The following is a 26,413-nucleotide window of genomic DNA, read 5'->3' on the forward strand; positions in this document are numbered from 1 at the left end:
TGATATGTCTTTGCCAAGGCATTAGATCAGAGCTATAAAGTCAACAAAAATAAAGGGCTCACTAATGAATTGCACAAGGATCAACCTATTAACACCAAAGTGATATAGGTATTCATAAAGTCATTGGGGAATATTTAATCTTAAGTACAAATGGTCAGCCCAAGGATATCTAATACTTTGAACCTACAAAAATGTCATCTAAACGCATGGCAGTGATTTAGAATTCCTTCTGCTGTACCATTTGAGCAAATTTTCAGAATACTTTCCAGTGTTGATTGTGTCTAAAGGGGGTCATTTTTATGTGCATTTCCAGAGGTTGAAACCGAATATAATATACATTCTAGTGAAATATATAGCACAGGAAATAGCTGATTTTCAACATCAAAACTTAAAATCTTTCAAGGTTGCTTTTCCTCCAACTGCCTGAAGGAAAATATCTTCTTGTTTCATTTGAAAAGGTTAGTTGCAGGTGAGGGAAACTCCACAGAGTAGACTTTATGTAGTTGTATAAAAGCCCCTCTGCAATTGGACCTTTTCCAATAAGTATTTTACAAAAGACTTGCATTGGTCCATCTCACGCATTAGAAATTAGCTGCTACTGCCACCCCATCAAGCTAATGAACTAATGAAACTGAGGATATGAGCTCACCAGCAGGACTTGCATTGGCTCCCGCTGAGCTTCTTTCAATAGTGCAGTTAGGTCATTTTAGTCTCTGGGTTTAATAGACTTAGAGAGTTTCTTTAGATGACAATGTGTATGCTTCAAAATACGGGGTTCAGCCATATTTGTTGACTCCAGCACTTGGCCTGGAATTTTATTAGGTGCCTCTGGTAGAAAAAATGTTTGGAGTTAATATCTAAGGACATCGCTGGCCAAGCAAGCATGTGAAAATGATGAAGGTTGTTTCTGGGAAAGGAGGATGCTGTTTTCACATGGGAGGGGGGAGACAGGCAGGTGGGCAGAATCACAAATCTGCACTCAGCAACCTATATAGTAACAAAGCCCCACATCTGTCTCCTTGCCAAATAGCAAGAGCCCCAAGGAAGTAAACTGAGGCTGTAGAATAACAGCATTTTGAGAATAATTAGGGTGAAATGAAACCTCATTTCTTTTTCATAGTTCACGTGAGAATGTTCCACCTCTCCTTTTGATAAGATACAGTCTTTGAGCTGAACTTTGGGGAAAGCACCGTGTCTATATCCAGGAGGATCTTGACATTTATTTTTTCTTTAAAATATATACTTTAATTTCCTTCCTTTTACCTGTGCATACATGAAGGGGTGTTCCCTCATTTTATTCTCACAAGAATGATTCTGTCAAATAGATTGAGCTAAGACAAAGAGAGCTTCATAGTAAACTTAGTTGCCCACATCCAGCACCTGAGACCATCACACTACACTGGCTGAAACTTCACTGCTCTGTTTTTGAAGATTCTTTAAAAAAAAAAACCAACAAAGGAAAAAATAGACCATAAATACATTTACAATGCTTTTAGAATTTTCAGAATAAAACAATTGGAAGGGATCTTGGAAGTTTTCTACTCAAACACCCCCCCACCCCACCCCACACCCCCCCACACCCCCCACCCCGCTCAGGCAGGAAATGCTATACCATTTCAGGAAAGTGATTGTCCAATCTTTTCTTTAAAATCTCTAGTGTTGGAGCAACCACAACTTCTGGAGGCAGGTTGTTCCACTGATTAATTGTTCTGACTATCAGGAAATTTCTCCTTAGTTTAGGTTACTTGTCTCCTTGATTAGTTTCCATCCATTGCTTCTTGTCCTTCCTTCAGATGCTTTGGAGAATAGGTTGATCCGCTCTTCTTTGTGGCAAACCCTTAGATATTGGAACACTGCAATCATGTCACCCCCTAGTCCTTCTTTTCATTAAACTAGACATACCCAATTCCTTCTTCACATCTTTGTTGCTCTTCTCTGCACGCTTTCTAGAGTCTCAACATCCTTTTTTATATCATGACAACCAAACTTGGATGCAATATTCCAAGTGTGGTCTTACCAAAGGCATTATAAAGTGATACTAATACTAACTCTTCACATGATCTTGACTTTATCACAGCCTAGGACTGTATTGGCTTTTTTGGCAGCTGCTGCTGGATCAAATTTAAGTGATTGTCCTCTAGACTCCAAGATCCTTCTCAGAGTTACTACTATTGAGTCAGGTACCACCTACACTATACCTGTGCATTTATTTATTTATTCTTACCTAAATGTTTTCTTGCCTAAATTAATTTTCCCAGATCAATTAGGCCAAGGCTACTGAATCTCCAAAAGGGCTGTTTTTCCATTTCATTTATTTATTTATCAAATTTCTACATTGCCCATCTCACCTAAATGACTCTGGGTGATTTACAAATAAAACCATAAAAATAATGAATTTTAGAGAAATAAGTGCAACCTGCAATAATGATATGAGTTCTCTGTGTATTTTCTGGCAGAAACCTATTTCATTGGCTTAAGTCATTTTGCATCCACACAACTCCCTTTGTTCTTTTAGCATCTGGCTACTCTGCAAACTATAAACACAACAGCAACAACAAGCCAACAGGACGGGATGAAAAGAGACAGGATTGGATTAAAAAGCAATGACCTAAACAGGCATTCAATTCAGTCTGTGGGTATTAACACACCATCCGGGTGCTGTAAAAGCACCAACTGACTGCTGGCATGATGTTCAATTGAATAAGAAAGGCCACAACAACCAACTCCTTGATTTCAACTCATTTCTTTTTTACATTCCAACGAAGAGATCAGGCCAATTTAATATTACCAAGTCAGCTTTGTGTCTCAAAAGCATTTGATCTTTTTCCTCATTTACCGGTGAGCACATTCTAGCAGCCACTTTGTATGCCTTCTTTTCATTCAGTGAGGCTAAATAAGACTGGTCGATACTACTACTAAGATTGGCAGCTCTGAAATCCTAATCTAATGAAATATGGAGTATGTGAAGTGTGAATTTGGGAGGCTGAATGGCTACAGATAATAATGATCATAGCCAGGAGCTGTTGCTCCATTGCCAATTGTGAATAAAAGCTTTTTCAGGTAGTGCTTGACTTACAGCCACAACTGAATTCAAAATTTCTGTTTTGTAAGTAAGACAATTAAGTGAGTTTTGCCCCATTTTATGCTTTTTCTTGCCACAGTTTTAAGTGAATCAGTGCAGTTGTTTAGTAAGTAAAATGGTTGCAAAATAATCTGGGTTCCTAATTGACTTTGCTTATCAGAAGGTTGCAAAAGGGGATCACATGATTCCAGGACACTGCAACCATCATAAAATATGAGCCAGTTTCCAAGTGTTTGAATTTTGATCACATGACCATGGGGATGCTGGAACAGTTATAAATGTCAAAATAATCATGTCGATTTTGAAGTGCTGTTTTAACTTCAAACTGTCACTAAACAAATGGTCGTAAGTCAAGGGCTATGTGAATAACACCTACATCCAGATGTAACCAAAACCGTACAGTACTCATATTAAAGACAGATCAGTTTCATGGGAAATAAGCATTGCCAGAAACAGAAGTGGTGATTCCAGTAGGAACTGATACAGTCTGGAGATCTGGTGGACCAAGGAGTCAGGGTAGAGGCTGATGTGGAGAATGTGATGATGTGGGAAGCTTTGTGAAGGGGAAGTTAGCTGTTCAGTGAGATGGCATGACTTAGATTTGTCTTAGGCTTAGATTCAGCAACAGCTCACCTGCCCTGCCCCTTAAATTTATCCAGGCTGGGTTGGAGGTTTGCCTACGATTGAAAATGATGGTTTCTTGGATCCCTAATGTGCTATCTGCTTAATGGGAAGAAAGTGGGGCAAGAGAAACTGGATCAATGGAAGCATAATCAGAATTTGTTTGTATATCTGTGGTTATCAGGGTTGTTGCTCTTTAACCTTTAGCCTTGACAGAAACCTATTAAGGCCTTTCTGCCAGACCTGGGTTTTGTTAGAAAGCCAACCACTTGCAATTTTAACTGGATGGCAGTGGGTGAGGGCTGGAGTTTGATGGGGCTTGTGTTGGTCGCCATAGCAACTAAATAGCATAGCTGGCTAGCTGGCATGTGCCTTGAGGCAGAAGCAGTCCAGGAGGGGAGAGCTAAGGTTCTGAGGGAAGACAAGGGGAGAAGACAAGGCAGGCAGTATCATCAAGGTCACGATGAGCAGGATAGATGTAGTGCAGTGGTTCTCAACCTTTTTAATGCCGCGACCCCCAACCGGTCATAAGTCGAGGACTGCTCAACTGGTGCAGCACCGTTTGCAGAATGGGACTTTTGGCGGGCTCAGCAGGCAGAGACAGCCTGGACAATTCCTATTGGCTTTTGAAAGCCAATAGAATTAGACTTTATTCAAGAGAGTCTATTCTATTGGTTTTCAAAAGCCAATAGAATAAAAGGGAGTAGCATAGCTAAGGAAAAGGGGGGGCGGATTGGCGGACTGCGTTGTTTGGCGACCCCCGTGAAATGGTCATTCGACCCCAAATGGGGTCCCGACCCACAGGTTAAGAACCATTGATGTAGTGGGAATCTGAGGGTGGACAGCACTCAGGGACATTCAGGCTTCTATTTGAGAGTTGTCCCATCATCTAGCCCCCAGTACTCACCCCTGAATCTAGTTTATCATATTGTCAATGGCCCTGGGCTCCAGCTGTGTTTTTGAATGCCAGTGAGTTTGTAATAAATCTGCCTCTCCACACACACACTCCCTGAGATCCTCACACAAACCCCAGTCACCTCACAAGTAAATGACTGCAATGCAACCTATCTGGGATTGCCCTTGAAGATTATTTGGAACCTACATCCAGATGTGTCCAGCTTCAGATAATTATGCATGAAAAGAAACTAGACACAAAATTACATTTTCTGTTTAGAAAATCATACTTGTAGGTATATCTTAAATTTGTCTTAGTATTTGGAAACTATCATAAACCTCAGGACCATAAAATAAATGGGATGGATGATAAAAAGAGTAGTAATCCAGAATAAATTTATAGCAATCCATGGAATTACTTGAAGTTGACCTTGATACAATCTAGGGCAATTTTGATGTATGGAGCTCCTCTCATTTATATACAAGTGGAGATTACAGAGGTGCTCAAATGACAGGCAATCCAGTTGCACCTGCCACTGGGACATTTATATTTTGTTTCTGGTGCACTCTCTGTTACTAGGCCTTGACCATTTGCCCTTTCAAATGACCCAAACTGCCAAGATGGTCAAAGATGCAAAGAGTCTCCACAATTTCAGCAAACAGTATTTCTTAATTCTTCATGCAAAAATAATCATGTGGATAGAATGTAGCCAGCCAAAGTTCATCATCACCCTGCACCCACCCACCAAAATTTTCTCAGTAGATTGACCCTTCCCTTTAAGCATCTGTCTAAAAGTCACAGTGCCATAAAGCAACCAGAATTTTTCTGTTCAATTCTTGGATGTAGTTTCGCTAATGGAGTATTTTTTCCTTGTTTTCAAGATTGTAAAATCATCAATAACAGCAGCATCATTATTCTTTAAAAGGTTAACTCTACAAAATGCTGATCTTCAACAGCCAGGAAATCTAATTAACATGCTATCCTGCAGTTGTTGAGTTGATGAAATGGTATGCTGGCATTAACCATGGTGTTCTGACTGCTTACCTCAATAAAGAGAAACACTGGAGCTGGTGTTGTCTTCACAATTTTAATGCTTCTGTCCTTTTTGTTTACATAATGGTTTCTGAATATTTGCTTCAACACCACAGGGGTTTAGGTCTCTCCCAATAACCTGTAACACTTCCCATCCGTTGTAGTTAGAGATAGGAAAGCAAAGAAGGGGAGTCTTTGGTCCACTCTGAGCTTGGTGCTTAGAGAGTTCAGTTCTCAGCTAGATATATTATTTTCTATTAGAAGCAAAGAAGTATATACAGAGTAGAGCAGAGGTGTCAAACTCAATTTCATTGAGGGCTGCATCAGCATTGCTGTTGTCCTCGGTGGGGTGGGGGGATGTGGCCAGGGTGAGTGCGGCCTACTGGGTGGGTGTGGATAGAGAGGGTGTGGCCTATTGGGTGGGCATGGCCAGCTCTACATCATTAACGTCAAGGTTGCCTGTGGGGGCCTGGGCAGGAATAGGATAGAACTGAGGGGTGGGACCAGGGCAAGTGGCAAGGCATGGTCCACTGAAGGCACCTCACCGTTCCTCTCAGGCCATGCAGGGGGGCTGGATGGTGGTGTGGGCTGTTTCCAGATGGTCTTGTGGAGCTAAGACTGAATGTGTTTCAGCATAGATAGCCACCACAAAATTGTACATTGGCTCCTGGCTGGCCAGGGCCAAGGCAGTAGGGGCTGTTCCCTCACTGTTTCCAGGATGGCTTCACAGGCCACATGAAACCACTTTGTGGGCCGCATCCGGCCCCCAGGCCTTGTGTTTGACATGTCTGGAGTAGACTGACTTTATCTATTTGTTTCATTATCAGCTTTATTTTGTTCCTTTCATTAACCTTTTTAACAAGCTGAATCTGACATATTGCTTATATCCCTGGGCTGCTAAAACTGGGAGAGGTCTTGAGCTTAGTTCCCCAACTTTTGACAGGCTCCAAAAACCAAGAAAGACATGTTGTGATTGTTACAAGCAGATTTCTTTATTTTTCCTCACTTAAAGACTGAGTCTTGCCAAACTAATGCATGATATCACCCCCATAAAGCATATACTCTGGGAATTATTAGGGAGGAACCATCTTCATTCTCTCTTTTTCACACAACCTATCTAACCAAGTTGTCTCTTCTCTTCCGGAATCAACCATTTTATTTTGGGGGAGGGATAAACTTGCCAAGAGAAGAATAGATGCTGCTTTAACTGATGATTATACAGTCTTGAAAACAAAACAAAACAAAAATACATTCCATCACAATTTTGGCTCCATCCCAACTCCAAATTTGCCACTGGCAGTTGCTATAACACAGAAATATTTTTCCCTGATTAGAATGTTCTGTTTCTTTGTGTTGCTCTAGACATCAGTTTCCTTCATCATTCTGCTAAAAGAATGCTTCGTATTATGAGACGGAGGAGAGAAAAATGGGTTGATATATTATTGTACTTTATTCCTGACCCAATAAGATCTGCTGAGAAAGTGAATTAGATGAGCTCTACCAAGCCTGTGTCTTTATCAGCTCTGGAGTGGTATGAGCACATCCTTCTTTGCATTCTACATTTCCCCTCCGCAGCAATACGTCAATGGGGATATAATACTCAAGGTCAAAGCTAGTATGTGAGCTACTTTGCTGTGTTTATCTATAGGCTACAACAGTTTCTTTCTTTGAAAGAGTATGTCTAACAGTTTGGGCAGAGTTTATATATGATGCAATGAGAACAAACTGCAGGAAAGCTATGCGTATTGGATAAGGAAGAGATGAACGTACATTTTGTTAGCCATTCAACACTGGATAAAGTTTTGGACAAAAATTTCCTAAACAGCTCCCAAGGCCTGCTGAGGGCAATCTCTTATATTTCTTGGCAATCCAATGAAAACAAAGCAGTTTCAATGTCTTATTTGTTTCTACCCTTATGATTACCCCCTTCTCAGCAATAAACCAAACAAAAAAGAGAAGCTGAATTTACCTAAAATATTGGAAAACTAGCAGGAAAGTCAGTGATCTTACAAGTGGGAAAGTAATTCTGAGAAACAAGTGGAGTCTAGATACCTTTGTCTACGGGTTAAATGGGATGGGGGCCCTCACTAAAATATGCAGCCTGTTTATAGGCAACAAGAATAGAATCAAGGCAGTGCTAAGTTCAAAATTTAACCAAAGCTGCTTCCATGAATCTGATGCTCACAGTTTTACAGAAAAAGAGAGGCCCCCGTTTCAAGCTTGAGACATGACATTTGAACTCTGGCCTGCTATGGAAGGGAGCCCAAGGTGAAGAATTCTGCTTTGAATCACATTCTACCTAAATCAGAAACAGATTAGCAAAAAAAAAAAAAAAAAGGTATAGATCCAGAAGAATATAGTCTACACAGGAACACTTTTTTAAAATAATTTTTTATTTTTCCAAACTCTCCCCCATACATATACCATGATATTTATCAGACGTTAACACATTCTTTTTACATTCATATATAAGATACTTTTAATAAAATGAAATAAATACATACACATGACTTTTGGTGTTGCTCGCCCATTTCCCCTTTCACTGTATCCACACTCCTTCTTCTCTACCTTCTTTCTCCCTTTCTTCTCTTCCCTACTTCCCTCTTCTTCCTCTCCTCTTCTCTTTCATCCACCACTCTCCTCCCCTTTTCTCCCCACTGTAAAAACAACAGGACAAGGTTATGTTGAAAAAGAAATCCCCCAACGTGGGGTAAATGTAGTAAGTGCCTCTTCCTAGGAGCCATAAAATTTCCTGATGTTTTCTAAGCTTAGTGTAATTCAAGACTAGAGGCTAACTTTTTCTCCAATGCTGGAGGAACAATGAAGACCTAAAAGATGGGGAGAGCACTTTATGAAAAGGAAACTCCAGGAGAAAAGAAATACTGTAGACTCTTGGAGACTTGGTATTCTATCTAGAAACCAAAAAAGAGCAAGAAACTATGTGAATGCCTAATCAATTCTTTTTGTTGATGATATTTAGGACCACAAAATAACAGGTAAACAAGAACCCACCATTATCTTTAAACAATGTAGACCTAATTGACAAATGCATGAATAAATCAGAAACCTTTATTAAATTCCAGCAGACATCAGTGCATGTTATAGGCATAAAATGCCTTGGGAGATAAACATCTTCTCCAAATTGTATATGGGCTACAAGACAAGTTAAGTTTTAAATTTTCCAGATATGGCTGGCTGGGGAATTCTGGGAGTTGACGTCCACCTATCTTAAAGTTGCCAAGGTTGAGAAACATGGCTTTAAAGTGCCAGAACTTGCAGGTCCCAGTGAGTCATCTGCAACAATTGTAGATTAACACACCAAAAGCAGGATGTTAAAACATGCCTGCATTTTACCTCAACAAAATGTTGCATTCATTTTGCTTACTAATAAAGCAGGCCCTATCATGTTGCTTTTATGCCTCAGCTCTAAAAAACAGCTGCAAGTTCTTAGGATAGGACTAGAACAGGGGTTTCAAACTGCTGGCCTATGGGCCAGTTGCATCATGCGGAGGCCGCGCCCACCCCAGCTCCGGCAATGTAAAAGAAGTCACAATACGTGACACCCATGGACTAGAAGATCTCTTTGGAAACAGCTGAGTCAGGGCTGGATTCTCTGAAAGACAGATCTAAGTTTTTGACAGATGATAGAGCATTTTAAGAGTGCTAATGTATAGGTAAATAATCCCATATCTCATGTAGAGAGGCATAAAGAGGAAAGCAGCCAGAGTTTGGGAGACAGATTAAGGAATGAGGAGATTTTTTTCCCCCTCTGCTTGAATGGAACTTCATTCAGCTGAATAGATCTCTGACCTGGAGCATTATCTGAAAGTAGCATGTATGGAGCATCGTCCCTTGTTACCATGGAGTTTTGTTGCTTCTGCGGTCAAGGACTGAAAAGAATTCCTGGGAGATGAACTTCTGCTGGAGTGTTCCACCATGTATGTATTTTTCTTTGTAGAATAGCAGGAGTCAAATAGCAGGCACATTAATGTGTCTGCAGCCCATCTCTGTAAATTACTAATAGCCAGGCACATACAAAGATGATGAGTGCAAGGAAACAGTTCAGTTCATTATATTCATTTAATCTGGGAGTTAGCCAGAAAGCCAAACAGCCTGTTTTCTTGCCCTAGTCAGCATCGTGTCTTCCATAAGCTAACGGCAAGGAGGAAGCACTGTTTTATGGTCGATCTGTTTATAAGCATTTTTTTTCACCCATCTGATGGTAAGCCCTTTCCCCAGGTGAACTGTCCTGAAATTCTGGGGCTGAACTTTGTGAAGCACTTGTCCCAGGGATCAAAGTTGTGAGCTTCTTCTGACTCCCACAGAGGGAAATTATTTAGTCTTACGTGAGGCACTTTGGAATCTCCATGTTTATAGTGCTGTCTCCAAATTTTCGGCAGCCTGCAGCAGAGTAGTTCACTAATGAGCATTTCCCAGGGAAGGTTAGAAGAGGGTCAAGGTTTTAATTGAGAACACGGGGCCCTTTGACGGTACTGTTTTGACAAACAAATAACATTTGCTGAAAGTCCAGGCAGATAATAGGGTGAAAGAACAGTCACAGTATCTGTCTGAAGCAAAGCCTTGTGGGTTAGAAAACCATTACAGTTCCTCTGAGAAACAACTTTAGCCATCCGAGATTATTTGGATTTGGTAGATAAAGGGCTGTTTCCGTTTTGCACAGCTGGGAAAGGTTGTTTGTAAAAGAAATGCAACAAAGGAAAGGCTATATTAAATGTTCAGTATTTTATCTGTGTTCGTGGTATGTCTGGCCAAGTATGCACTGAATGGGAACAGAGGTGAGAACCCTTTGTTACAAACTGGGGGGGAGGGACAATGTAAAAACTTACTTGACAGATCCTCTCTTCCAAGAGTTTCCCAATATGATACATTATCACCAGTCAAAATAATCCATCTCCTAATCTGTCCTGTTGGGTAGATCTTAGCAATAGACACTTGTGGACAGGGAGGGGGCAGGTAACATTGCATGTGCTATGATATCTTCACACAAGTGAAGTGTCACATACTTACACCATTTGGGCAATGACATTCCAACAGTCACAATATCATTTTGATGTCACTCTGACCTCTAGAAGAGGCCTATGTTCTTGGTCCTCCTAACAAAACATCTCTCTGAAGCCCAACTTTAGAAAAGCAGAAAGTAAAGTACTTTGGGCATAGTACCCTTTGGGCCAATCCTGAAGCACAAGAGGTAGCATGAGATCTTGCAGGTATGGAAGTTTTTAATAAGAAATGTATTTATTAAATCAATGAAGCCAAATGTAAAGATGCAAAAAAAAAATCCCCACCCAATTTGTTGCAAAAAGCAAAATATAGGGAAAATGAACCCAGTCAGTCTAGTTAAATTAGTAATGTATTATCTTCTTGAGTTTCAGTATTCTCTCCAGTGCAGAATGAAGAGAAGGCTGAGTGAATGTGTGATAGAAAGAAATACTTTGGGTAAAATTATGTATATAGGAAAGAGAGAAAGCAGAGGCCCACTTTCACTTGCCATCAACCAAAAGGTTTCATGGGGCCTCCCAGCCCATAGCAAAAAAACGAGTTACGTAGTGCAACTCAGTTCTAGAAATTATCAGACTCACTTTCAATACTGTTCTTTTCAGAGAATAGCCAAAATGCTTGGGTGAGAGATGGAACGGATGAATGGATATTAGCCCTTCAAGGCAGTCCAGACAAGAAGCACAACAATGAATACTAGCTTTATCTCTATTGTAAGGCTATAATAACAAAATTCTTGCAAATCTGAAAGTATTCCTCCCCTGCTTTCTTTTTATTCTCTGGAAAATTCAGAAGAGCTTTCAGTCTTTTTGTGGACTGAAATATATTTTACATTACAGTTGTCTAATCTGCATCTTTTCCTTTTGTCTCCCAAGGCCATTCCTACATACCATTACATTGGATCAACTATGCCACCAAACTTTGGTTAACTTATTTGTTGACACCATTGCCACAAAGATTATTCTGGACAGTGACTAGATGAGAGCAAAGAAGTATTGAACGTTCTCTTTGCTGCCACTGAGTGGTGACCAAAACATTTGCAGACCAGCTACTGCTATTACTATATATTGCTACTGAACAATTTGTAACAATTTAAAATCCTATGAACCAGATCCCCTCCAAATAACTATAAACTCCTGGAATTATTCTCAAATCCAAGCAAATGTTGGACACATGTCAAGTATTTTCACTGGTGGTTAATGAGGCTATATTTCTCTAGAAACAAAAGATTGCTAATCTCTCCACATCCTATCAGGTACTGAAATTAAGGTTGCTGTGTCTCATTTTAAATCTTATGTGTCTTCTGAGATGCTTTTACAGCACATTACTGCAATCAAATAGATGTGTTATCCAGATGAATAAGCTATCAACTCCAAATCTGAAAGGGTGAAAAAAAAAAGTAACTGTTCTAAAGCAGGCATTAAACCACAGCATTAAAGCAAGCTTTTCAATGCCACTAAAAAAATGTATCAGGATGAAAACAGACAGCTGTGCATATATATGGGAGATTGTACATTTATGTCATTTCTTACATATAATTAAATTATGGCTCTCTTATTATAAATATACTAAAATGAAAGGAAACACCATATCAGTTGCCTGTAAAATAATATAGCTATGCAGATTATAAAGCATTGACAACTCAAGTTACACTGACTAATTACAATCAATAGAATCAAAAGTAATTCTGTGTTAAAATGTGAGGAGATCCCAAATTGTAGGTCCATGCAAACCATTTGAAAGGGGACATAATGCAAATTAAGTCTCAAAGCTAGCACACCAGGTCTTCAAAAGGCTTCCTTGAAGCTTCTTCATTTGCTTCCCATCAGTTCCTTCCAAATAGTTTGGACATCTCTTAGTACATTTCATTAGTAAGGTTTTTCCTTAGGACATACAAGTGGGAAGTCTACATGAAAAGAAATCCCTTGAATCTGCCAGGTTATGTGGAAAGACACACCCATGAAAACACATCTAAATGAGCAATTTTTCATTGACTGATCAATCACATATACAAAGTTGCGCCTTGTTCACATTGTAGTGTGCAGATTTTTTTCTGAACAGTTTTCCAGAGTAGTGCCATATGTCCAAAGTGCAATAAACAATTACGCTTCTTCCCCAAGAGTTCAGATGAGCCCTTCTTTTCATGCTCAGGTAGGCATGTACTTTTCTTCCTGAACAGATGCCTCATCACCACCTTTTGCTCTGCCACTTAATTAAGCATCACCTTTCCCGTACACTTACACAGTAACCTTCATGTTGTTCCATGAGTTACACATCAGTTACAGATTAGGTAGTAACATTTCGAGACCTATTAGAAACAAAATAGTGGCATTGTCACCACAAAATTACTGAATAACAGCAAGACTTCCAAAGAAGAAATAGCAGGAAGTTTAAAACCTTGTCATCCTTTGATCTGATTATTATTCTGGTCAGGATATTGCATTGCTAGTCTTTCTACATTTTCCCACAAACATTGTCAGTTGTCCTAGTCAATGAATGAGGAACTGGTTTACTAGAGTTTGTTCATGAATGCGTCCAGACTCTGGCAGTTTAAGCAGAACCAGCCATACACCACAATAGAACATTTCCTCTGTTGTTGAGCATGTCCTTCAACCAGATGATTCTGCATTTGGATCATATTTTTTTCTTTAAAATTCAAGGTAACAAAGAGGGCTTCCTATTTGCATTTTATAAGAGAATGAGATCAGAAGAAGAGTGCAGGTCCATCCACGTGTATTCAGAGTTTCTTTCAACATAATCAGTGATGATAATTATGAGAAAAGAGGCCCTAAATGATGATAGCATTATTACAGGTTCATATTAATCTATGTATATATTAAACATATTTTGATCCTGCCACAAACCCACAAACTCTCAGTAGCTTGCTTAGAATAAATAATACAATTATAACGTCTTTGGAATGTCTATGGAGATTCTCAGTCATCCAGGTCATGGTTGTCTCAAAGGTGCTTTTTCAGAAGGCAACTGGACTTTCTTTGTTTTTCTTTGAAGACATTTCGCTTCTCACCCAAGAAGCTTCTTTTGCTCTGACTGGACAGCAGGGAATGGAAGGATTTATATTGGAAAAGCATCTTTGGGACATCTATGAAATGATTCAAAAATCATTTAATAAACATTAAAGAAAATAAATATCATGAAAATAAAAAATAATAATGGCAGCACCAAATCAAAGAAGGGTTTTCCAAATAAGCTCAGTTTTCAGACTTTAAAAAAATCCCAAAAGAGGTTGTTCACCTGATTTGCTGAGAAAGGCTATTCCACAATGTAAACATTGTCATAAAGTGCTTTGCTTTAGTTCCCCATATCTTATGGAAGTGTAAAATTTGCAGAGATTTCTTCCTCGAAGATGTAGCTAGTTAATCTTCCTGGTATCTATATGCCAAATTATAAAGGGCATTCTAGAACAAAATCAGCCTTTTAAATTGGACTCAGAAACCAACTGGCAACCAATGAAAAATCTGCGGAACAAGGGTTCCAGGTACTCTTTAAAGCAGCTCCAAGTACAGCACGTTGCAAAAGTCTGATTTGGTGGTTATAATAGCCAGATCCTTTTGTTCCAGATATGGTTATAACTGGAACAACAACCATAGCCAGACATAATTCCTCTTGGTCATGACTTCAAACTGCTTTATTCAGAAGAAATTATGACTCCAAAAGTCACAGACCTGTTCCACGGAACATAGTGTTTGTCCATCAAGGTAGAACCTTGAAGGCAGTGGAGAACTCTGATAAATCAACAGCAATTCTGACTTTCTTAGGTTCAGCTTCAGTCTGTTTTTTCCTATCCAGACCTGGACAGCCTCCAGACACCAGGAAAGGATGTAGGCAGCATCTCTCACACAGCTTAAGGTAGCAGTGTACAATTGTGTATCATCAACATACTGAATCCTAAATGACTTTTAATAACTTCATATAGATGTTAAAAAGCAGGGGAGAGGAACTGATATGTGACTATTCTGCCTTGATAGGGATATTCAGAAGAGCAAGGCATCCTGGGTTGATATTTCATCTTTAGGGATTAGTTGGTCATCTACATTGGTTTAAGGCAAAAAGACATGCATATTACATTTGATATGTGTGCATACAACCTCATCCACACACCAGATGACTGGCATAGGGTAAGGATCAGTGACAGTAGGTAGGTAGATAGATTTGGTATCAAGTTGCTCAACCAACAGGTGGCAGGTATAGAGGTGCTGTATGCCTAATTGTCATTTGGTCTCTTTTGGAACATGCAGTGATAAATAGCTAAATAGAAATAATGTGGCTGACAGAGAAAAGACATGAGGCACAACAGGAGGAAGCAACAATAAACAGTGAACTCTGACTACTCCCACAAGGGAATGACTGTGCTAACATCAAGTGGCTGGAGCTGACACCCCTTATGAGTATAGACTGTAGAATCATCAAATGTGTAAGTAGTTGAAATGGCCCTGTGGCTTTTCTCCCAAATTAATAAAAACAGTAAAGAATACAGCTATAGGAAACCCATCGCTGGCACAAATACCAGAAAACCTGTACTTAAAAGTAACAACATACAGCTGGCAGAACCCCTTATTTGCCTAGTTAAACCCATAATTAAAAAAAAAAAGGTCTGGTATTTTATTTATTTATTTATGAGACTTATATATCGCTTTAAGTGCAAGCACTCTCTAAGCGCTGTACACCAGTAAGCAATGTATATATATATTTACATTGCCCCCAACAATCTGGGTCCTCATTTTACCTACCCCGGAAGAATGGAAGGCTGAGTCAACCTTGAGCCGGTGAGATTTGAACTGCTGACCTGCTGAATACAGTCAGCTAAAGTGGCCTGCAGTACTGCACTCTAACTGCTGCGCCACCTTGGCTTATTTTTTTCAGAAAGATGCTAAACCTTTGTTTATAAGGAGACCACATTATTTTTAACAATGGTTTTGGAAAGTACCAATTATGCACTGCATTGGTCAGTCCCTCTGCAGATGTCAGGTGCCTCATGAAGCCCAAGCAATAATGGTCAAGAAAGGCAGATGCCAGTAACTGGAGAGGAGAAAAGGACTTGCTGCAATTTAAAGAATAAAATACTTTGTTTGGCCAAGGGTGATTAGACACACAAGGAATTTGTCTCTGGTGCAGAAGCTCTCAATGTAGATGCAAAGCAATAGAGTAATGATAATCATAGCAATGAAGTAATAATAATCATAATAATGATGCCAACAAGAAAATGTAATGAAACAGATGAGAAGGATAATAGTAACACAGCTACACTAGATGCCATACTACATGAATAAATATACTAAAGTGACCAAAAGATACTGGACAGATCGTCGTTTCTAACTGAATCATTAATTCAACTGTCTATCAAGCTTCCTAGACCATGAACATGGCCAGAACTAGACAAATGATTATTTGTTTTGTACAACCCAGACCAAACACATATGCACACCTAAGAGCTTAATATAGATATCTGAATACTTGAGGTGGGTTGGACAGCACAGAAAACAAACACCACAGAAATGGCATCAAGTAATCAGATTATCTTGATAAATTCTGGTTTTCTTTCATTCATGATTTTAGAGGTACCTACAGATGGAATGAGGGAAAGCGATGAAATAGAAGATCTTTTCTTTTTTTCTATTTCTTGACTAATAGAGGTATCTATTGTTTATTAATCATCCATTAACTTGGTTTGACTTGGAAATACTTTGCAAACAGTCTAAGAGCATAACAGGGTACAGGAAGTTTTGAAATTAAGGAAGTTGTTTTATTACAGGAACCATTTCCAAACATTAACTTCCAATCTGTGTAATTTTTGCCTTGGGAAATTGATTGTTGACTTAACATTAATAAATATGCAAACTTATATCAATGAATGTGCTCCAGTTTTGTTTTAGTGCTACTAGTATCTTTAGCATAACCCAAGGGTCATAGTAGTCAGATGTAATCTATTAAATGTGTGAAGATGGATCAGTTTTTATATACACAGATTACAAAATTAGCAATATTCACACAGTTAAGGTAAATTCTAACCTTAAGATTTGTATAATTTCAAGCTTATTTTGATTTAAAGTTTTACATTTACCTTCTTATAATTTTATCCAGCAATTAAAATGCAGTGGTAACAATTATTTGCCAATAAAAGAATTTCAATGTACAGATAAAGTGATTTATTTAGTTGAGCTACTATACCTAGTGACAAAATCACTCTTTACATTTTGATGGAGAATTACACTGTTAATTTGGAGAGTGTTATAGTAAGATGCTTGATGATTACAGCATGGGAAAGTCTGGAGACTTTCCTGTTTATTTTCATTTGTGAATTATTCTAGCTGAGATGGGAGGGCTCTGGTTTAAAAAAAAAAATCTGATGCTATCTCTGCTAACATTTTCTCACAACAATGCCTTGAGAAGCCCTGATTCCATTTCCTTTAGGTGATGATAAGTATTATGTAACTATAATTTTGCTGGCAACAAATAAATTAAAAAGAATTAATATTCAGCATTTACATTTCTTGAAAAGCACTGTTGAGTTTTGTTTGACCTGTGGGTCAATAAGGACATTCAAATCTTTTCCCCCTGTACTACTGACAAGCCAGGCCAGGTTTCCCCCTGCCCCACCCTATACTTATTCCTTATATATTCCTATCCAGATGCAGATCTTTACTTTTCTCTTTATTTATTTCCATCTTATTCATCCTAGAGATTCAAGACTGTCTAAATCTTTTTTCCCTCTGTTTTCAACCTAGAATTAAGGAGAAATTTCCTAACAGTGAGAGCAATCAATCAATGGAATAACTTGCCTTACAGGTTGTGGATGCTCCATCACTGGAGGCTTTCAAGAAGAGATTGGACAATCATTTTCTATCCCTCCTTATTTTATCATCTACAAATTTCATGTGTCCCCTCAATTCCCTCATCTAAGTCATCAATGAAAATATTGAACAGACAGAATCCAGGACAGTACTCAATAATTCCAGAAAGAAACACTCGTTGCGTATGGCCAATGATGGATAGTATCAGCTAACTCATATTTGGCCATTTTATATAGGGCGATATCATGAGGCACTCTGTCCATGGCTTTGCTAGGTCTACAACATTCCACTGGCCTACTAAACCAATATCAAGCAGCTTAGATAAGCTTAGTCTGGTATGATTTGTTTGCAGCAATCCCATGCTGATTCCCGTTAAGTGTAGCATGTCTTCAAAGGGCTCATAAATCTTTTGCTTGACAATTCATTTGAACCCCTTGCTCAGTGTATTTGCAGTGTTCCCTATCCTTCCAATTTTTGAAGATTTGCTATTCCCTAGTCTTCTGGAGGCTTCACCAGCCATCCAATTTTTTAAAAATATTACTAATAATTAGTTTATTCAGTACCCTGGGATGTAATCTATCTGGCCCTATAGACTTGAATTAATATAGTTTAAATTCTCTTATCCTCTCTTTGTGCATCTCATTGTCTATACTTTTATAAAATTTGGAGCTCTCCAAACATTTATACCTTCTACTTCATTCTCAGCAGTTCTATTTTAATTACACTCTTGTTGCTATTCATTAGTTGAGTTTACAGCTACAGGAAGTAGTAAGTCTGTTACATCTGATGACATGATTATTGCCTATGATGGTTAGGAATTTTGGATGGGGTAGCATCCAAAGCAACAGATTGGGAAAGATTGTGTTTTTAGATAAAAGATACTAGAAATTGCCCTCTGTGGATTCAGGAAATTATTTCAAGATAAGATTACTTAGAGAAGACTATGGATGACTGCTGTTCATCTCTCTTTACAAAAAGTCCTTGTGACTCTCTGCATTGTCCTCAGTTCAGGAACAGAACAGCAATCTTTTGGCTACAGAGAATATAGCCACAGATAAAATCTAGGGCAAATTAGTGAAACACTCCATTCCACATATTTGTTATCTCACATCTCCCAAACCATAAGGACTTGCTGGGAAAAAAAAAATAGTGTGAAGTCTCCTAGTGTTTAAGAAATTTCCCAGTATGCATCAAATTAACTTTTTGTAAATAGGAAATAGTGGTAGAAAATAGCTCCATCTGAAACAGATGGAAGATTAAGTATCCTAATGGATATCTTGCACATGAAATCAGATCAAAATTAATCCCTATCTTTGAAATGGGTCTACTTGGCTTGACTGTGATAGCCTTGAAAGGCAGAAAGGCTGTCCTCCTCTGCTTTGCAGACAATTTGCAAGAACTGACTAGATTCTGGACTACCTAGGCCAAGCAATAGAACATTAGGGAGGGAAGCTATTCTGGTCTCAGTGCAGGGATAAAGCAAACATATGCATATTTTAACCTTTCCAGCTAGAGCAGGGGTGTCAAACTGCCAGCCCGCGGGCCGGTTTCATCATACCGGAGCTGCGCCCACCCCATTGCTGGCAATGGCGAAAAAGCTCCGATACGTCACGCGACATCATGTGATATCGCAAGTTTGACATGCCTGAGCTAGAGAGTTGAGTTGTACATGTCATGCCCTCAAGCTAAAGATTTTATGACTTTTTCTTCCCCCTATCCCCCAGCTGATTTATGGTGCATGTTTTTGCTACTCACTGACCAACAGGAGGCAGAATATCATACTTATTGGAACTCACCAGATACACATAACCATTGGGATCCATTTTACATCTTATACAGGCCAACGTCTTTTATAAGAAATGGAAACTTCAGACCATGGTACTTGGTTGACTATTTTATAGGATGCTTTTGTCCAAAGGTGCTTTTTCAAGAGGCAACTGGACTTTCTTGTTTTTCTTTGAAAGTGTTTCGCTTCTCATCCAAAAAGCTTTTTCAGAGTTGTCACCTTTGAGACAACCATGACCTGGATGATGGGGAATCTCCATAGACATAAAGGACACTCTTCTTTACATGCTGTAGTGGCCCATAGTGGCTTGTCAACAAGTTTGTAAAAAGGATTATCATTTTTTATTATTATTTATCAAATACTATCATTTTTCACTCCCTAAAGTCTCAGAAATGGTGTTCAGGTGAACAACCAAACTTGTTGCCGCTGATCTAAAGATTCTGGAATGAAATAGATTGAGTCATTATTTCCTGGGAAGGATCTACTAGGACACCAGAGCCCAGGATCAGGAATTCCATCCAATTCCATCCAACTTTATAGAAGTACCAGACATCAAACCATTGCAAATAAAATACTGATGTTGCTTCATCTTCAACAGCACAATAATTGAATAAATTGTATTAACTGTGTAATGTGGCTCAGAGAGTCTTGGTACTGCTTTCAGATTATCATACAGTTCCCATGTGGAGATTCCCTGAAAGAAAGATACTTGCCTAAAGTTATTTAATTGATTCATGGTGAAGGCAAGATTCAAACTACATTTCTTGAGATATGATTCCTCTTCACAATTGCTATACCACACCACCACAATACATTTCTGCATTTATTTATTTATTTAGTAATCGATGCCATGGTTTTCCCAGTTGCAATGCATGGCTGTGAAAGTTGGACCATAAGAAAGGCTGAGCACAAAAGAACTGAGGCCTTTGAACTATGGTGCTGGAGAAGACTCCTGCGAGTCCCCTGGACTGCAAGGTGATCAAATCGGTCAATCCTAGAGAAGATCAACCCTGACTGCTCTTTAGAAGGACAGATCCTGAAGTTGAAATTCAAGTACTTTGGCCACCTAATGAGAAGAAAGGACTCACTGGAGAAGGGCCTAATGCTGGGAAAGATTGAGGGCAATAGAAGAAGGGGACGACAGAGAATGAGGCGGCTGAAGCAGTAGGCATGAGCTTAAATGGACTCCAGAAGATGGTAGAGGACAGGAAGGTCTGGAGGAATGTTGTCCATGGGTTCGCGATGGGTCAAACATGACTTTACAACTAACAACAACTAACAATCAAATTTACATAGCTGCCCATCTCTCAAGAGGCATGAACTTTTAACAATTTCAAAGAAACATGTCTTAATAGCATATTCATTGGGTGAAGTATAATCTCTGTAAGATCAGAACTGTTCTCATGAAAACGTGCAGAACATATTTGGGTAAAGATAGTTTCTTCTTTCAAAATATTCATAAGCAAAAAAAAAAAAAAAACACAGAACAGGAGTAGGCCTTGAAGAAGAAAACAGCCACAGAGTAATTATGTCTGAATCAATGGAGTATTTTGTATTCTACATATGTCTCATGTGAAGCAGTCCTCCAGAATTATTGGTGGTTCCAAAATCTTCACAAGTTTTTACTTTGGAGAACTAAGGACTATTTGAATGCTGGCCATTTTAGGATTTGTTCCACTTGGTGAATGCAAATAAAATACAGAAGATCTAGTAGGCTGAGAAATTCCCTCTCGTATGTGCCCCCTAAACAGAATCAGCTCATTAAAGCAAGTAGGAAGATAACACAAGTTTGTTTCCCCAAATGCAAGACCATCTGTCTGCAAAGATTTCTCACGCCCCATCTGCAAGTTCTGGGCAGGGAATTGCAACATTCACTACACTAGAAGAAATAGTATAATGAATAAATAATAAAAGCCTTTTAGGGTAGCTATCAGGGGTATTACTTTACACATTGATATCAAGTAAGAGGAATATGTTATTTTGTTGACTAACTCTGCTTGGTCTCAGAAAAGACAACTGATTATAAGAGGAATGTTTGGGATACAAAAATGACATGTATTTATTTTAAAGACACCCCCCCCCATACAAACATAAATTAAATAAGGGGCAGAGTGTCAGATGTCAGGTGAATGGAAGGTTATCAGAAATAGATCAGCAAACCAGATTATATCCTTCATTTTTTGCAGAAATGAATCTACAATAATAATTTCCCTGCTACTACCAAAGACCGTTCATCATTTCCTGTACAGATAAAAGACAGCAGTTCATATATACTTGCCTCCCATCATGTATTTTTGTGATTATGTTGGGAATAATATGCACAGCCAGCTGAAAAGCATGCATTAAATGTGCTTCTTTGATCAATCCTTCCACATTCACTAAGAGAAAGGGAAGAGCTAACATACAAAATTTTGCCCATGTGTCTACAGACAAGTTGCCCATGTTGCATACAGGCTTACTCGGGGCTTTTTTTGTCATAGAACACCCAGAATGGCACCTTTTTTGAATGGAACCTTGTAGGGTAGGCAAGGCGGGTTGTATGACGTGTGTGAGTTCTGGCACTTTTTTTTTTTTTTTTTACAAAAAAAGCACTGGCCTTACTAGATATTTATGTACATGCTTTTGTTCTCTTTAACAAACAGAATGCTCATACCTCTGTGAAAGGACAGAAAGGGAACCAAGAGGGAACCAATGCTACTTTTCTCTTGAAGATTGTATTGCATGGGAGGGATAGACGTTGTAGTCAAATGACTTGGAAAATACCCATTTGGGAATGACGGTTATATCAAATGTAAGAGTTGGGAACTTTTATATATTTCAATGCATTTATGGAAACTTTGAGGACTGCACTTTTCCAGGGAACTACGATGTCACTGAAATCTTGAACCCTTTCAAACACCAGAAGTACCTGTAAATTTATCATGATCTTCATGGCAGTTAGTGAAGCCAATTTACCTTCTCTGGATACTGGTGGGCATTAGGGAAATCTATGATATATAGCTGCCATCAAAACAGGTAGGGTTAATGCTAACTAGAAACCAGGTGCCTATTATGTGGCAATCTCTTGTGCTATGCTTTAACAATGCCTGTGTGTTGCATGACTAAAAACTCAGCTTCCATCACTGGACTCTCCAGCTCAAAGGAAGTCAGGTAGCAATGCTGAAAAAAAGCTTCCCTGTGTCTGAGGTTTGGAAGAGCTATTGGCAATCAAAAGAGATGACCCCTGGCTCAATAAACTAGTAAAGTTAGCACTGCACCTTCTAATGAGTTTAACGAATAAATGATCCCAACAATCAGTGTGAGGCAAATTATTCCTCAGAATTCATTTAGTCAGTTCTAGGATTGAGAATGAGTTACACAGGTTAAACGTTTTGTGAGTTTGCCAAACTCAGATTTATTTCCTGTACCTGCAAGGATTGTCTCGTGAGGACTATTATCTTTCTCTTCATGACAAGCATAAACTCCAAGTTCCATAGTCATTTAAGTCAAGTTCTAATAGTTGCATTTAGGGGCTTTAATTGAATTGAGAATGGGTTGTAACAAAGGATAAAAGGGCCTTTCTCTCTTTTTTTAATTCTTTCTAATTTTATCAACAAGATGAAATTATTGTCACTCATGGCTTTTAACAGCTGTCAGCCTCATCTCTGAATAATATTCCATTGCCTTAAAATTGGAAGGCTCAGCTAATGAAAAAAAGAGGAGCATAAAAGGTAAGATCGCTAATGGAAAACAAAGACAACCTATTTGTTGCCTGCTTGCTCTGGATTGTGACTTAGTCAAGCATCTCTCAATTAATTATTATATATTTTTGCTCTAGATGAAGAAGTATACTTCTTCTTCCTTACTACCTTAATGCTTAAAAAAATAAATAAAGCAGGTATTCCCAGAAACAAATAATATGCTGCTTTCTCCCCACCCCACCCCAGTGAGGGGGCTGAGCTGTGTGCAGCATTTGCATTTCAATAGAGCAGAAAGCATCATTTCTCAATTGTGTTTCTCCAAAGCACCCTAAAGGCCTATTCTTGCCATTTGATTAATCACTTCATGCTTAATGCCTTTTAAAATAGTACTACTTTTCACAAACAAAGATAAATGCACTGCACTTCTGAGCAAGCCTAGGTCTTAAAGAGGAACCCCCCCCCATCTCTCTCTCTCTCTCTCTCTCTCTCTCTCTCTCTCTCTCTCTCTCTCTCTCTCTCTCTCTCTCTCTCTTTCCACTCTTGAGCCAGTTGATGGGGAAGGCTTTTTATTAGACTTTTCTGGCTGAAAGTAAGATGCTGGGGGGCCAGGACTCCAAGAGATTACAGAATGCCACAAGTCTCTCCTAAATGCAGAAAAGCATTTTGCAGAAGGGCTGTCCCATTCCTTCAAATATCTGAAATTCACTGCATGCCAAATGGCTAATTTACTTAACAGTCAATTGTATATCTGCCTTCCCCAATCCAGCTGGAAGTGCCGGGTTTTTTTGTTTTGTTTTGTTTTGTTTTGTGCAGCTGAAATTGGAGGCCAAAAGGAAAGGGAAAGAAACATCCAAATAAAGCTTTTGAGCAGTTTTGGATATGGGGCTAGCTTTTATACATGTACATATCCATACACTCCACATAGGCATGCCATATGTTTCATATAAATATAGTAAATGCACATGTACAAGACAAAACTCAGGAATCTAGTAGTATTTTTTTTCTAATAAAAGGCACAGCTTACTGTATTTCATCACATCCATGGAATTGCTGACCTTGGAAGTCACCTAGTCCAACCCCCTGTTCAAGCAGAGTCCCTATACCAGACAAGTGGCTGTCCAATCTCTTCTTAAATACCTCCAATGTTAAAGCACCTACAACTTCTGAAGGCAAGCTATTCCACTGGTTAATTGTCCTCACTGTTTCTCCTTAATTCCAGGTTGTTTCTCTCCTTGATTAGTTTCCATCCATTGTTTCTTGTCTTGCCTTCTGGTGCTTTGGAAAACAAGTTGATAATAAGTTGATGTAGGATTTAAATTAGATTAGGGAAGAAGAGGGAGGAGACAGTGATTTTGCACCTGTGAGAGAGATTACCAGTACTTGATCAATTGCAATGAATTAAAAACCCATTGTGTTTGTTGAGACCTTTTGAGATTGCTGGAAAACGTTGGATGCATTTTGTTCTACATGCACTCACTGGATTGTGCTTTCCAAAATGGCTACTTTGAGATCTGTAATGGAGAGTCTTGGGAGGTTCAAATGGTCTTTTATTACTTTGTCCTTGTTTTGAATCTTGAATTTTTATTGCTGCTGCTGCTCTACGGTCAGTCTGACATTATTGGGTATATTGAATAGACACGAGTAAAAGATTCATTTGGTATTGTTTAAGATAAAAGCTTATCGATATTCAGAAAGTTCCTTATAAATTGTATAGGAAAATCTTATGATTTAAAAGGTCTGAAATGTGGGAGAAAGTGAAGTTGAGATCCCTCACTTTCATCAGAGAGCTTTCAGAGTTCTTATCGCTTAAATGCCTAAATTTGATGCTCTAACATTCAACCAAGTTTGTTGTTTTGAATAAGGCATGGTCTCCTGTTTCTTTCCCTTACACTTCTCATGACTGGAAGTAAATTATGCTCCTTTCATCCTGGGAATAGCTATACTTTCTGGCACAGATGAATGAGAATGTTACTTATATTGTGAACAGTTGTGTGTATAAGTACATGTATATGTTTATAAATCCAATCACAAATGTCTTTGACCTAAATCTGAATTTGGGAGAAAGCAAAACTAGCAGGTATGGAGGTTCCCTTCCTTATCATCAAGGGAAAGATGCTTTGAAAAAGGTCTGCCCCTGAGAAATACTGTAGCTGCTGCTGGTAGGCAGATGGGTTGTAGTTTAAGCAGCAATGCTACTTTATGAACCAGGAAGAGGATAGAGCAGAAAATTGCTAATCTGCTGCAATGCCGGTAGTGCAAAGAAATAAATCTACACAATGTTTGCAAAAAGGAAAAGCTTGCTTTAGTTCCTGGTAATGAGATAAGAAGACTTGGAACAAAGTAGAAAGACCAACAAAACAGGGCATGAGAATAAAACTTTTGAGGGCAATGCTCTTTCACAAATTGTTTAACCTCCCTGAGAGCCTATATTTCATACCAAGAATGTTCACTGAAAAACATCTCAATCATCCTTAAAGATAAGATTTGGCTTTTAGAGGAAATGATACCAGCAGCTGGGCAATATATTATCCTCCTCCTGATGTTAAGAAAACTGCTGAGGAAAAAAAAGAAAGGAAGCTGAGGCAGTCATACTTATAGCTGGACCTTGACTTTGGAGAGATTGGCAAGGATTGGGGCCAAAGTGTGTGTGTGTGTGTGTGTGTTCTATCCACTCCACCCACTTTTGGGATAAGCTTTTCAGATCTATATGTCATTCTGAAAAAAACAATAGGGGGATTGAAAAATATAAGGCTTTATAACATGAAATGGCCCAAGTGTCCTGCTGAACATCTTTTTTAAAACAACTCCCTTAGCCATTACCTTCATCTGCTATATTAAAGTAGGTATTTCAGATCTGCTGCCTTGATGGCAAAAGTGATCACTTAGGATTCAGTGTGGATTGACTATAGATCAGCTCTATCTGCTAACATTGTGCTAATGAATGCTGTCTGAGGTCCCTGTACACAGCTAGAGAAGACTTACTGTTCCCATGGAAACAGGTCAGTTCCTTTCTGGGTTCTACTTTGAAAGATAATGTCATTATTGGGACTATGGTCTAAAGACAAACTGGCAGAAACCATACAATATAGAGTGTGAAGTAAAACAGAAAAAGGAACATAGTATTCTTTGTTGCCAAGCCTCTGCTATGCTCAAAGAGCATTTTCAGGTTCTCTGAGTTTAAACAGCAGGCTGCTTAATTTAACAGAGAGAGTGCTGAAGATGAAGTCATTATAAACTAGCTGGGTTCCCTTTGTACAGGACAAATCTTGCTCAGCAATTCTAAGCTGAAAATATATTTCAGCAGCCCCCAGCTTTTTGGCATCAGAGACTGGTTTCATGGAAGACAATTTTTCCACAGACTGGGGGGGAGGGGAAACAAGCACGCATGCACAGTTTACAGTAGGTTTTGCACTCCTATGAGAATCTAATGCCTGATGATCTGAGGTGGGGCTGAGACAGTGTTGCTAGTGCTGGGGAGCAGCTGCAAAT

Source organism: Crotalus tigris, unplaced genomic scaffold (genome assembly GCF_016545835.1).
Source record: "Crotalus tigris isolate CLP2741 ecotype Arizona unplaced genomic scaffold, ASM1654583v1 scf7180000017742.2353718, whole genome shotgun sequence".
NCBI classification, from domain to species: Eukaryota; Metazoa; Chordata; class Lepidosauria; order Squamata; family Viperidae; genus Crotalus; species Crotalus tigris.